Below are 15,133 nucleotides of genomic sequence, written 5' to 3'. Positions count from 1 at the left end.
TTCGAAGATGGATGACTCTCTCCACTCTCGTTCTGTGCTCCTGTGTTGCTGGATTTATTACAGAGTGATGCGGGTCGACGCGTAAATTTTCCCAACATGCCCCGCTTGTTGCTCACGCAATAAAATTATGAGATCACGAGAAAGCAATCATTTATCCCCCTAATAATAAACATCAAAATTCTAACAATAGTATTCCCTCGGTAACAAGGTGAATTAGAAAGCAAATAATAATTAGCCTTGGCAGATGGGACATATAATAGTAAAATGACTCGTATGGAGCCTCACTCGATTGGGACCTCTCCAGTTATTTTTAAATGCTTAGGCATCTCTGCGTGGAGTCAACAAGGAAACAGGTGTAATGCCTAATGTGTCACGCTTTCACCGTTTAACAAAATGCTGTTAACAAAAGGCACCAGGGCCTTCATACTTTGAAACCAGACTCCGTATATTGCCCCTAAAAATGTCTTGCCAAAAATGCATTTCTGCATTGCAATGAAGCCCACTTTAAAGGTGTATAAAGTGCAGCACCTCATAAGCATACACAGGGTACTGTGGAGGTATTAATAAAAGGTCCTTAAGCGATCAAACTTCGATATTAGACTTCTTATAATGCCCCCAAACGGCTACTGACGCGAAATTTCGAAGCTGGGATAACTGGGTAAAAAGCTTCGTTTGCATACGGGGAGATATCTCCCAGGAATTTTCAACCGTAGGCGTTCAGTATAACATGCTTTAAATCAATTTTAATCTTTGCGCGCACCTCAGAACGAGTACCCTGTCGGCATCGGCATGACGCGAAGTGCGCCTCGTCCCCAAACTAACGACGTCACGGCTTCCGTGACATAGCCACCGCGCTGTTGCTGTTTGCGTGTGCACTGTGCAGTTTCGCCTTGTGTAACGCGTCACAGTTCGGGACTCACGTCATGCTGCCCGGGCGTGTGGGACCACAACTGGTCAGGATGCGTGCGCGCGCGTAAGTCCATACCGACCGTAGTGCGACGAGAACAGTGATGTCAGTGGTGTCATGAGTGCCCTCCTGTCATGGCGGCCGCCTCGGTCTTCGTTTGGTCTAAACCGAAACTACGGTCCCTAGAAATATTTCTAGGGACCATACCGAAACTGACATGAATAAAAGATGCTGTATGTAAATACTCTATTTTCGCGCGTATAACCCACTCCTGCATACAATCCACGCCCCCACTTTCAGCCTGCCGGAAAAGAAAAAAAAGTCCTCGCGTATTGCCCGCACATTTGATACAGGAAAGGTTGCACCAAAGCTTCTGCTCAAGCAACACATCATATACTAAATAGATAGAAAAAGCTTATATTTAGCGAGTAGAATACACTGAATGCAAGGCGAAAGTCACAATTCAGTTGTTAGAGTGCACGCGTCCTTGTTTCTTTTTTTTTTTTTTTTTCTTGTCCTTGTAGGTTTTGCGCAATCGCTGCCTTGGAAGGCTTAGTTAGTACTACTGCGTGGGAGCTTCACGGCACAACGCGCATTGCCACGAAGCTGCACTAAAGGAAAAATCCCGCGTATTATCCGCACCCCCACTTTGCCACTGAAATTTTCGCATTTTGAGTGCGAGTTATATGCGCAAAAATACGGTAATTATTTACGAGGCGCTCGACCTATTGAATGTGCCATTTCATGATTACTGGGCTGGTAGGCACCCATACCAGCAGAAAAAAAAAACACGGAAATTTCGTGTCAGTAGTTCTTAAGATATCTTCCCAGTATTGCATTTGTGTGTATAGTGAAGTTCACTCTAAAAGCACGTCGTGTATGACTCTCCATAGGCCGGAATACAGAGGTGTTTATGGAGGTATACAAGAAAAGGTCGTGGGGTCTCGTACCTTGCTAGCAGGCACTTATATTGCCACTGAAAAATAACTTGCCGGTAATGCATTTGCGTATAGTAGTGAAGCTGAGTTTAAAGGTTTAAAGGTGTTTAATATACGGCCTTATGCGCCTTCTAAATTGTACTGAAGCCAAATTTAAAGGGTTGGTATATAGTGATTCATAGGGATACACAGTGTCTTATCCAGACATTTGGTTAAAAAGTTCTAGAACCTTCCTATTTCGGTACCAGACTGTCTACATAAGATTGTCTCGATCGAAAAACGCCGTCCCGGCAATGCATGTGTGTGTAGAAGTGAAGCCCACTTTACAATACTTTTTATTGTCACTTGTAAAGTGACAATAAAAAAAATTACTCCATCTTCCCGAGGGGAACCCTGAGGTGATGCAAAGCATCGCGGAGTTCCCTTTATTTTCACTTGCGTTGGTTACCCACATCGCGTGAACGTTGTTGGAAACTCCGCGATGCTTCGCATCACCTCATGGTTCCCCTCTGACAAACGGCTCTGTTAACTGGTTGGCTGATGCTGGCTGAACTTGTGTCAGCCAATCCGCTAGCAGGACTGTCGGTACTCGTCAGACGCCGGAGCGAGACTCATCCGACGAAGCAACTGAGGCAGCGGCGCGTGCACGCGCTTATATATAGCGCTGGCGTGGAGAGGGGGATGGAGGGAGAGGCGCGCACGCGCGCGCTATCGCGCAGCTGGCGTGGAGAGGAGGATGGAGGGAGCAGCGCGCTATCGCACAGCTGGCGTGGATAGGAGGACGGAGGGAGTAGCGCGCTATCGCGCAGCTGGCGTGGAGAGGGGGATGAGGAGGAGAGGTGCGGACGCCAACGGACAACGGACGTAGCCCCGAGCAAAAGATGCTCTGCATCTAAAAATAAAATAAGATGCTACATACACTGTAGAAAAAAAAAAGAGGAGCGCTGTGTATACCAGAGCGACTTGTTCATTTTACCATTCCACTTGAGAGTTTCTGCCATTTTTCATTCGGTTTGTAGCCATGACTTGTGTAATCGCGCGAAGCCAGGGATGCTGGGCCCGCTTTTTTTCGGGGTTGGAGCGGGGGTGCTTGAGTCCCCCTGCTTCATCCCCCTTCTGGAGCCCCTGAGGACAGGGAGAAGAAAGAGGTCAGGTGATGGCAGCTTGCACCGTGCCGCAGTGTTTCGTCGACGTAAATTGAAATCATATCCGCTATGGTCTTGTTAAGCAGCTCTGTGAGCCCGTTTGTCTGGGGGCATGGTCGTCGGCATGATATTTTCTTGAGGGGGGAAAACCCGTTGTATTTATTGAAGGGTAAGAGGGACAGGATGCGGGGCAATTGTTCAGGGGTGACTTGGAGGGGGGGGGGGGAGTGCTCCTTTTGCACCCCCCTATCGACGTCCATGTTTGGGGGTGATGCGCCGTCGTTTTGCGATAATCAATTATAACTTAATTCCCTTGTGTCTCTGTTGGCTGCTGTGAGAGCTGTGCGTCTGTCGGTTACGACAGCTGCCTGGGCACCATGGCGAGGCACGATGTTCTGGACAAAAAAAAAATGCGATCTCAGCCGATTCCTCTGGGTAAGGCTTCAGTTTCGCAATACCGGGTAAGATAGTCAGTGGCGACTGCAGTCCACCTGTTTCCGGATGTTGACGTAGGAAATGGCCGTTGTAGATCCATGCCAATCTGTTGAAACGGCATGCTCGCTGGGTCGACCGGATGAAGGAAACCAGCCGGCCTAGTAGGCGGCGTCTTTCTTCTCTGACAGTCACGGCACGTTTTCACGTAATACTTGGCAGTCACAGCGAGCTTCGGCCAGTAATGTTTCTGGCATACCCGTGCAAGTGTCCGAGTGAAACCAAGGTGCCCAGACGAAGGCGCGTCGTGACATTCACGCAGAGCGTCGTCGCGTAGCGTTGTTGTAGGCACTATAAGGAGGTTCGTAGCTCCGGTATGGTCGACCCCCTTTTGTAGAGAACCTCGATCATACATTGAGGAAAATGGATGAGATGGAGGGCTTAAAGGGCCGTTGGGGATTTATGTCGTGGCCTCCGAGATGCTTAACGAGTGACTGGAGCTCAGGGTCATTCCTCTGTTCCGTGGCGAGAGCTGATGCTTCTAACTCTCCTATGAACACTGTATCTTCCGAGTCAATCGGGGCCCTCTGCGAAGGGGCTCGTGACAGGCTCTCAGCGTCGGTGTGGCGTCTTCCAGACTTGTAGACGATTGTCATGTCAATCTCTTGAAGTCGTCGACTCCACTGCGCTAGACGTCCTGAGGGACCTTTGAAGTTTGTGAGCCAGCACAAACAGTGGTGGTCACTGACAACTCGAAATGGTCTGCCATATAGGTACGGGCGGAACTTCGAAACCGCCCATATCATTCCTTTTCGGTCGTCGAATAATCCACCACGGCTCGTAACAGCGTACGACTAGCATAAGCAATGAAGCGTTCAGCACCATCTTGCCACTGCACGAGGACTGCTCCAGGACAAACGTTACATGCATCTGTGTGCAGTTTTGTGTCCGCAACTTCGTCGAAGTTTCCTAGAATAGGAGTACTTTTTAGACGCGCCTTTATCTCACTGAAAGCGCTACACCGCTTATCGCCCCAAACGAATGGCACGTCTTCCTTTGTTAGACGTGCTAGGAGTTCAGCTATCGTGGAGAAGTTAGCCACGAAGCGCAGGCCCAAAGGCCCAGGAATCGTCGTACAGCGCGTTTGTCAGTGGGAGTAGTGAAAGTGCTTACAGCTTCCATCTTTTCAGGGTTGGTGCTGACACCCACAGAGCTCACCAGATGTCCGTGAAATTTGAGCTGCCCAAACGCGAAGTGACATTTTTCTGGTTTTAGAGGAAGATCCGCTGGTCGAATGGCCTCAAATACGGCGCGCAGGCGCTCGAGATGCTCGTCAAACGTTTGATAAAAGATTACAACGTTGTCCGGGTAAACCAGACATGAGTGCACTTTAGGTCTCAAAGAACGCTGTCCATCGTTCTTTGAAAAGTCGCAGGGGCTGAGCAGAGGCCAAGTTGGAGAACATTAAATTCATACAAGCCATCGGGGGTAATAAAGGCAGTCTTCTCATGGTCGCGTTCATTTACTTCGATCCTCCAATACCCGCTGCGCAAGTCGATGGACGAAAAGTATTTGGCATGGCACAAGCGATTTAATGGGTCGTCGCTACATTCTAATTGATTTTGTTTAGTCTTCTATACTTCACGCAGAGTGCCTTCCTTCTTTGCAACTAATGCAATTAGTAATGCCCGCGGCCTCGTTGACGGCTACATTACGTCGTCCTGAGGCATTTCTTTGACTCAACGGCGAATTGCTTCCCGCTCCTTCGAAAAAACCCTGTACGGAGGTTGTCTCCTTCTTGGGTGGTGTTTAACGACACTTGTATGCCTAACCTTCGACGACGGAGGAAAACTGTCATCGAACCAATAAATGATGCTCTGGAGTCGGCGGTTTTCTTCTTCGGTTAGGTTTGGGTTGATCTCAACTTTCATAGCCGAAGGAGAAGCCGTCTGAGGGGTCGCGTTTGTTGAGGTGTGTTCATCTAATGTTCGCATTTCCAGCAGTGCGAATTGTCCGGCGCAGTCACCGACTTCGTCCAGGCAAGCTATGGCAGTTTCTCTCGCTAGACGTTGCATTGCTGAAGTTGCGGAGCTCAACAAGCCCTCGGGCTACACAGACTTATCGGTTAAGTTAAAGGGACACATTACCTTCGGCGCTCCCATAGGTGGCGTCACATCCCCACTCTACTCTCACAAACATGATGCTAGCTCGTGGCGGCACTGTTTCGTTCTCGACGCAAACACTTAGTGCAGTGTTGCCTGGCTGCTCCTCGTTTTCAGCAGTTCCCTCGGTCGAGAACGTGATGCGCAACTCCCGAAGGTCAATAACGGCGCCGCATTCGTGAATGAAGTCCAGCCATAGGATGAGCTGCTTCGAACACTCGCGGAAGACAATGAAGCAGCCAGGCAAAGTTGCGCCGCGTATCTCAATTCTGGCCGCGCACACGCCGACTGTCGTTACCAGGTGGCCACGGGCCTTTCGAATCTGCCGACCATGCCATGGAGTCATATCCTTCTTCAGTCATGGTTCTAAGTGGCTACTCATCACGGTGTCTACAAGGGCGGTCAAGTGGTAGCTATATGGACAGTAATTGAAATTTCAGCCAAAACCATTCCGCAGTGCTGATGGCGCATCGGTGAAGTCAGTTGAGTAAAGTCATCACGGTGAGGCTTCGAAGTCGAGTCGGGATTTAGATCGGTTCGTCGAGTACATGGAGGATGTTGTACCTGATTGGTGGCGGCCCTAGCGCCGGAGGACGCCGTCCATGGTTTCCCCGGAGGGACTGGAGGTCCGTTCGCTGCACGTTTCAGAGGAGAACGGCCGTCTAGGTGATGTAAAGCGTCGGGGAGAGGGAGACCTGGGCTCACGTCGTTTCGCGGCGACGAAGGTAACAAATTGGAAGCCAGAAGTCGTGAGGACGTTCTCTGTAACGCGGTCGCGGAGCATCGGGAGAAAACGCCCGTAGGCTCGTTCTGCGATAAGGGCAATAGTGCAAAACGAGTCGGACTTCGCCGCAGTGATAACGCAGGGGCCGATTGTCCGTCGTGCGCCATATTGCCACTTTTCTGGTATATTGAGTTGGTTCAGGTCGCGCGGCGCCGTTCAAATAGCGCTGAAATCGCTGCGTTGATGGAGGTTGAAATTGCGGAGCCACGGGAGCAGTTGTGCGTGGCACGTCGGTGCACCCCATGACATCGAGCGGCGCGGTTTTGCAGCACGGAGCAGGGGTGCTCTGTGAAAACGCAGGAATGCATCACCTGCCGGATTTGATCACAGACTACGTCGGCGATACCGACAACTGCTGGCTGATGATGCAGTTTCTGGAGTTCTAGTTCCCCTGCACCATACTGGTTATGAGCTCCCGCGGATCAGCTTCACCGCCAATACCCTGTGGCATTGCATACTGGCATTGTATTGCATACCCTGTGGCAGTACTGGAGAAACCATTGCTGGAGTTCACTTTCCATTGCGGTCGCTTTCCGTTTAAAATCAGCCACCGTGCCCGGAGGATCACGTAGTCAGGATCAATTTGAAGGTTATCGCGGGAGCACCGACCAAGCAAGACGAAAGCGCCGTTCCGTGACACTTTTTTTCATTGGTGAAGACGAGATTACGCTACCCTCCCTCATCCCTTGGCTGTTGCATAGAATTCGCTCACCCCCTTCTGCAAGGGCTGACTGCCCCATTCTTTTTCTTCATTTTTTTTTTGGATGACTATCCGCATTTTGTTTCTCGGCGATTTGATAACCTCGACATTTGCGGATTGCGGAAGCAAATTACAATTTTTTATACTAGAATGTTCCGGCATGCCGACATAGTCGCCCTGAGAAGGCTGCGCATCAGTGGGAAGTATATTGATGACGGGAGGAACGAATAAAGAAAAAAGAAACGAGCGTGGCTGTTATCCCTTCTGATGGTAGTGCGCGCATTGCCTGGAACAGCCAAGGGAGAAGCAAACGTAGCATAATCTCGTTGTGGCTCATGCTAAAAAGTGTCACGTAACGCACTGTCGTCTCGGTCGGTCGGCGCTCCCGCGATAACCTTCAAATTGATGCCGACTGTACAATTGAGCCCCGCAAACAGTTGCTCTTCTACGCCGCGCATAAAATGGAGTACTTTCTTTGCTTCGGACATTTTTGGATCAGCTCGCCTAAATAGTCGACCCATGTCCTCAACAAACATGCCAACTGGCTCATTCGGCTTTGTGCTCTCACCTGGAGAGCAAGCTCCTCCTCGTCTTTCCTTTCGCGGCCGCTGTACATGGTGAGCAGCTGCCGCCAAAATTTCCACAAGGCAGCGATGGAAGATTCAAGGTTTTCGAACAACGTTCTGGCGGCATTTTCCAGAGAGAAATGCACGATCCTGAGCTTCCGCTAGTGGTACCACTCATTGAATGCCGCCATACGGTCGTAGCTGTCCAGCTAATCTTTGGTTTCTTCAAACCTATCACCGTGGAACGATGTCGGGGTGCGTAGACGGTAGAGCATTCAGAACGAATGGCGGGGTATTCCCGGATTGCAGGATGGCCTGGCTCGCCCTTCAGGTCATCACGGACGGAGTTGGTGTTGCGAGGTGGCCGACCTCAGGTTGAAGGCCCCACATGCGGCGGCTGGTCCTGCGGACGGGCGTTGTGTCCACTGGGCCCGAACGAGCGGCGAAGGAGTCTTCCGGATCGAAGTGCATGTATGGCCGTTACTCAGAGCCTCTACCAAATGTCACAATAAAGAAGCGGTTCCTTGTTGAATGAGCTTCTTTAGAAATGCGTAGCTGAGCATGGAAAAGCAAGAAAGAAGACACCCACACAGCTAAGCAAGCCGAGCAGCTCGCATTTTAAACAGGGAGATCCGCTTGGCGCAGTACCAACCAGAAAAGTATAGGCGTTAGTGGCGTGGCAACATGCATACAGCATGCTAAGTATGGGCATACATTTCTCGAAGGGCCAGCGCTCGAAGTAATTGAGTAACTGATTTAGGGGTCTACTGGCACATGCCTCAGCATACACCAAACTGGAAGTGTTGGCCAATCCTGCACTGCGGGTATATGCTACCGTGTGGGCATAGATGTGTAGCAGCTCGACCGCGGCAGCTGAGGGAACTCACGCCGCCGGAGCAGGGAACCGCGTGACTGCTGATCGTTATAAGCTGCGAGCCACGAGGCAGTAGTCACGCGGCCGGAAGTTGAAATCCAGACACCGAGCCGTCAGAATCGCGCTCGCACTCTGCCACGCCGGATCACCACCGGCGCTATGCCTCACCCGTCTCGGAGACGCCGCAGTTCGCCTTCTGCTAACAGCTCGGGCATCCACAATAAATGAAGGCGTCTTCTCACGTCCCCTTCAGACGGTATTCACTGTAAAGTTTAGCTGTCAGTTTCTTCGCTTTGCAACACTGGGAACGGCCACGGATATGGCCGAAGCGCCACGGACATGGCGCGGCTAGTGTTCTTCTGCGCCCGCACGCCGAAAAAAAAAAAAAAAACGGTGTGCGTCGTTTTTTCTGTTTCAAACCGATTCTCAACGCTGGTGTCAACTGAGATTTTATTAATCGCACTCACATTGCAGTCGAGGCATTACTTTGCGTTCGGCAGGGTAAAGTGGAACGCCCAAAACACATCATGTGCTTGATAATGATGATGCTTAGTGGCTTCTCCTTTGTAACGGGGTGGCGTTGCACAGCGGCCTTAGTCACAACGCCACTGTACAATCACCCCGCCAAAAAAATACAAACAAAATAAATAAAAAGTAATGTCAAAATAAAAAGAAAATACTTTTACGAAATTTTTGTGCTATAGTCTGACTTCTTTGATCGCATGTCTTCCCAGATTGTTCTCTGCTCTTTTCCCACCAACATTCTAACCTTCTTTTACTAACCTCTACTGCTGTCCAATTCACTTTTCCGCAAACCTTAAAGCCAAAGGCTTCCGGAAGCTGGATGGCTCCATCACTGAGGACCGGACGGATAATTTTGCACTACGTTACAATATGTCGCATGGTTTCTGGCTCATTTCCGCAGCCTGCGCATAGTTCTTCCTGTACCGGCTCGCGGATAAGCGTTGTCCGTGCTTAGCACGGACAAGTACCGCCATCCCGCGGAGCCCGACGTAACCAGTGACGGCGCACTCACGTGGTTCAGCAGAACGGCGAGTTGGGCTAGTTGGTGAAATTACATCTCGAAACCTTCAGAAAGCGCAACACTGACAAAACGCGACACAAACGAAAGGAGTACAGGACGAGCGCTAGCTTCCTCTCTCGACCTGTGTTCCTTTCGTTCGTGTCGCGCTTTGTCAGTGTCGCGCTTTTAGAAGGTTTCGAGATGCTCACATGGCTGCCTGCATGCGTGCCTCGGCCTACCCCTTCCGGCTTCGCCAAGAAATTCACGATGTCTGTTTTGTGAAAACTGGTTTTGTGAAGCCTCTCGTATTTTACACTTTATAACTCACGTTAGCTAACTTTGATGCGCAGCAGAGGGTTCGGATGCCGCGGGCACAGGCAGTGGAGTAACTAGATAGGACGGCGCCCATGGCAAATATATTTTTTGGCGCGCCCCAAATTATTATTATTATTATTATTATTATTATTATTATTATTATTATTATTATTATTATTATTATTATTATTATTATTATTATTATTATTATCAACATCAACGGTGAATTACTCCCACGTGTGGTAGAGGTTAATGACCTAGGCGTCACTTTCGACAGTAAACTGAGCTTCTCTCCACATATTCAGGTAATCACTCGTAGAGCTCTTCAATCGCTTGGCGTTGTCTGTCGCGTGTCCAAGGAGTTCAAGGAGCCGATTTCTCTTCTCAAGCTCTACACAACTATATGTCGTCCTCAGCTTGAATATGCATCTGTTGTCTGGAACAGCACGAGTAAAAGAAACCGTAAGCTTGTAGAAAGAGTCCAAAATAAGTTCATATCTATCTTCAACCATCGCTTTGGCGATAGTAGTAATTATAACCCTGGATCGCCCTCTTCATTGACGCTATCATGCTTAACTTCCAGGCGGAACAAGGCTGATATTCTCTTCCTCTTTAAAATTATGCACGGCATAGTGATTTGTGGTGAGCTGCTACAACATGTTCGTCTTTATGTGCCGCAAAAGTGGACCAGGAAACATGATACCTTTTGCAACTCCAATTGTCTGCGTGTCTTGTGCCCTGTGTGCCGACTGCAATGCACGTACAATCGGTACTCGGATTACCTTGATATATTTAATGATTGTCCTACTCTGTTTCGCAAACATGTCTGTGAGTTTGTATTGGCGTAACTGCCAACTTTTCTTATTCTGCATTTGTCTTTTATCCTTGAGTTCATGCACTTAAATGACTTTCATTCCGTAACTTCAACATAAGCTATTCTTTCGTTTTTTTTTTCGTATTTTATTTTGTATTTGAGAGATGTGTACATTATGTTTCGTGTGTTTCTGTTTCCGTGCGCCAGCACAAAGGCCCCCCCGGCTGTTCCTGGGCACGCAAATAAATGATTGATTGATTGATTGATTATTATTATTATTATTATTATTATTTGTATGTGATAACGGCCATTTGGATGTTTTGGGCAAGCGAATTAGCGATTACTTGATTGATTGTTCCCTACAGCGCATCCATGCATCGTACAATACACTAGATGTCCGCAATGTTAGAAAAACCACAGTGTCTAAAGTTACGTCCGACGGAAACTAAAATTGAAAACTAAAGTTATGTCCTACAGAACTTTAGGATATTATTTAGAGTTACGTCCGATGGACCCAAAAAATTAAAATTAAATTTACGACCGGCCAAACCTTCAGCCAATGTGTTGAGTTATGTCCTACGAACCCAAAATTGAAGATTAAAATTATGTGCGACAAAACTTTGTGCCAGTGTTTTGAGTTACCTCCGGCGTAACAGCCTGTAAATGAAATTGAAGTTACATCCGACGTATGCCACAGTAAAAATTTAAGTCCGAAATGAAAATAACAGGAGGCACGCAGTGTTTGCGTGGCCTGACGTAGCGCCTGAACGTCGCTCGCTTTCGCTGTTGCGAGCGGCAATCGCACCTAGCGGCCGCGGGAGATATCGAGTCAATTTTGGGGACTACCAGCAAACTCAGTTGTGATTATGAAGCGAGAGCCAGACAAGAGGACGCCTAAGCATTCCGTGTGATGTAGGCAATGCGAGAGAGAGAGAGAGAGAGAGAGAGAGAGAGAGAGAGAGAGAGAGAGAGAGAGAGAGAGAGAGAGAGAGAGCGTCTCTATTACAGACGAAAACGCAGAGAACTTTGCAAACGCGAGTTCTCTGACCTGCTTATCTTTAGAAAAAAAGTTAGACGGGAAAAAAGACAGTCAATGTAGTCAAAAGAAGAGTGAAGGACCGAAAGGGAAAATAAATAAAATATAACTAGAGTGCTGCAACGGGGAATTTAGTAAAAAGTTGACGCACACGCGTTGAGGAGATGGCTACATTGTCGTAACGACCCCAATGCCCTCGAGGAACTCGAATGACGCTGATAAAGCTTTTCGCTGAGAGGACGGAGGGCCATGGTCCAGGTGGCTTGAGGCATTGCTTAATAGTACAGGGTGCAGACATTCAATTTTCTGCTGAAACGGCCCCTTACTTCGTCATAAGTGGATAATTCTAGTAATATATGTTCGACTCTTTCCGGTGAGACCAGTTGTCGGAATATGGGCCTAAAATCTGGCCTATAAACTACGATGTAGGTATGTAAACGCTGCCTTAAGGCGCAGCCAGCGGGTAGTCGTTCTGCAAGCCTCATGCTTTCCGGCTGGGTCTATCAACGCATAAAAGCCTGATGATACTCCGGGGCGAAGTATAAGCGGCTCAGTTCAACCAAAAGTTGCCTTGACCGCGACTTTTGCATGAATTTAGTGAAGAAAAATTACGCCCACCTCCCCTCGCGGGAACCCTGGTGTGATGCGACGCTGAGGGGGGTTCAAGCGCAAGCGGAGAGCAACCGTCGACCGAAAGGCCGCCGGAGAGCGGCACACCGGTTATATGCGCAGCGCCGCCCACCGGCGGAGTGAGAGCGCGCTGGGCCGCACACGCTCTCACCTGGGCACGCGCCGGCGCCAGTGCGTCTGCCGCGGCTATGACGCAACACAATCCAACACAATCCACTTTAATCCAATCCATTCCAAATCCAATCCAAGCCAAGCCAAGCCAATCCAAGCCAATCCAAACGAATCCAATCCAATGCCTCTCGCGAGAGAGTGTTCGCTATCGGAGAGGAGAGCGGGAGAGTGGCTGCGGACAACGGACGCACGCGGTCAACAACGGACGCACGCAGAAAGGACATGGCCGCCGACAAGAGATGCTCTGAGCGTCGCATCTAAAACTCCCACCTCCCCTCGCGGGAACCCCTGTGTAGATGCGACGCATAGGGGGTTCACGTTGCAGCGTTGGACAGCGGAGGAACGGCGCTGGAACGATGGAGCGGAGCGGCGCAGGTACCGCGTTTTATAGCGCGCATAACGGTGAGGGGACGCGCCGGCGCCAGTGCGTCTGCTGCGGCTATGACGCAACACAATCCAACACAATCCACTTTAATCCAATCCAATCCAAATTCAATCCAATCCAAGCCAATCCAAGCCAATCGAATCCAATACAATGCCCCTCGCGAGAGAGTGTTCGCTATCGGAGAGGAGAGGGGGTGAGTGGCGGAGAGCGCAGCTCGCGCGGCGAGGAGAATGGGGGAGGGGCGGACGCCGACGACAACGCCGACGACGCCGGATGCAGGGACAAGGCGAGTGAATGAGATGCAGTCGCATCTAAAATTAAACCGACGTTCGACGTGAGGCAAGCACTGAAAAACGTTCACAGCTGTCGGTACTAAATACCGCCAGGTTTAATTAAACGAAATCTACGCAACATTATTAGATGCGACTGCATCTCATTCACTCGCCTTGTCCCTGCATCCGGCGTCGTTGGCGTTGTCGTCGGCGTCCGCCCCTCCCCCATTCTCCTCGCCGCGCGAGCTGCGCTCTCCGCCACTCACCCCCTCTCCTCTCCGATAGCGAACACTCTCTCGCGAGGGGCATTGGATTGGATTCGATTGGATTGGCTTGGCTTGGTTTGGTTTGGATTTGGATTGGATTGGATTAAAGTGGATTGTGTTGGATTGTGTTGCGTCATAGCCGCGGCCGACGCACTGGCGCCGGCGCGTTCCCTCACCGTTATGCGCGCTATAAAATGCGGTGCCTGCGCCGCGCCGCTCCATCGTTCCAGCGCCGTTCCTCCGCTGTCCAACGCTGCGACGTGAACCCCCTATGCGTCGCATCGACACAGGGTTCCCGCGAGGGGAGGTGGGAGTTTTTTGCAAGGGTCCGTTGTACGATAGGTGAGGTCAAATTGGCAAACAACACGAATGTTGCTGATATACAGCCTAACCGGGGCGGAATTGGTAAGTAATAGTTGAAACGCTTACGTCGGTTCGTCCTGTCATCGTAGATATATAGGGTGAGATGTTAGGACTAGTTTTTCATGCAATAATGAGAAAAAATTCCCATTTGGTCGAGCGGTTTGGAGCGTGTTACTTGCAGCCGTACAATGAGGCGATGTGCGTTACAATTCTACTTGGGTCATGGGAGTTCTCTCTTAAAAATTTTTTACACGAATGCACGTACGCTTATTTTTATATCCAACATACGAAATGAAAGGAGAAGTCGAGAATCACAAAATAGAACCTCTTGTCGAGGGCGGCGGAGTTCCAGTTCATAGCGTCTGCAGCTCGTGCCGAGAACAAAGTTTACATGGGCCAAGAGTTTTTTACAAATACAATTAATAATTTCTGAGGGTTCGAGAAGGGAATGCCTTGGTACTCTCTTATTTTTCCCAAGAAAGAATAAATCTCAAGAAATTTAATTATTATAGCTGGCTGACTAACGAGAAATGTATTTTATGAAAGCGGCTACTATGGGCAGACGGGGTGGTTGTTGCGCCATATTTAATTGTGGCGCATACAGTCACTTTATATGCAGATGTCAGTAGAATGATAGTCGTTGAAGTATAAAGCTGAAATGTTGTCTTGAAGGAAATGGTTCGCACGCATTTTTTGCTCGGGAATTAAGAGCACCCCAAGCTTTATTCTTTGCGTTCATAGAGTTCCATACTGAAATACGTACATTAGTACCAAACTATATATTGGCGTGTACGCTCTACAGAAAATACATAGGTGGGCACGCGGTAAATGGTAAAGCCCAAAATAAACTTTATGTTAAAGTGCAGTTATGTGGTGATGTTTAGATTGGTTTCTCTACTTGTCGGCAAGCCTGATGCGCATTTCTCGAGGAAGCTGCTACAAGGCTGTCTGCCCCGGTTGGTGCTAACACGCTGCGGCGGGTGATGAAAAGTCGGGGGCGCTGCCGCCCCTCACTGGTGTACGGAACGGCGTTCCTGGAACTAGTTCCCTTTGGAAAGAACGGAGGTACGCTACCGTTAAGGGCCGGTGGGACAGTAATGATAACTCGTTAGGCCTACGAAGCAACAGCGAAGGAGCAACGGCGTTCCTTCTGTACGTGCCATAGCTATAGGATTTGGCTGCTTCTGACGCCAAGGCTTTATAGGGCGCTGAAGCTAGTACAAAAAATCCACGGACCGCTGCTGTGTTTCTCTTCCTATAGGCTGCCAAATTTTTCCGCCCTTCTGCGGAACGCGCTACCTCGAAGGTCAAAGGCAGAAGAATAACCCCGCAGCGGGCCGCACTTGTCG

The sequence above is a fragment of the Haemaphysalis longicornis genome, unplaced genomic scaffold, assembly GCF_048455015.1.
Source record: "Haemaphysalis longicornis isolate Haplotype H1 unplaced genomic scaffold, Haemaphysalis longicornis Haplotype H1 scaffold_3, whole genome shotgun sequence".
Lineage (NCBI taxonomy): Eukaryota > Metazoa > Arthropoda > Arachnida > Ixodida > Ixodidae > Haemaphysalis > Haemaphysalis longicornis.
Note: the sequence above shows the minus strand (reverse complement) of the source record.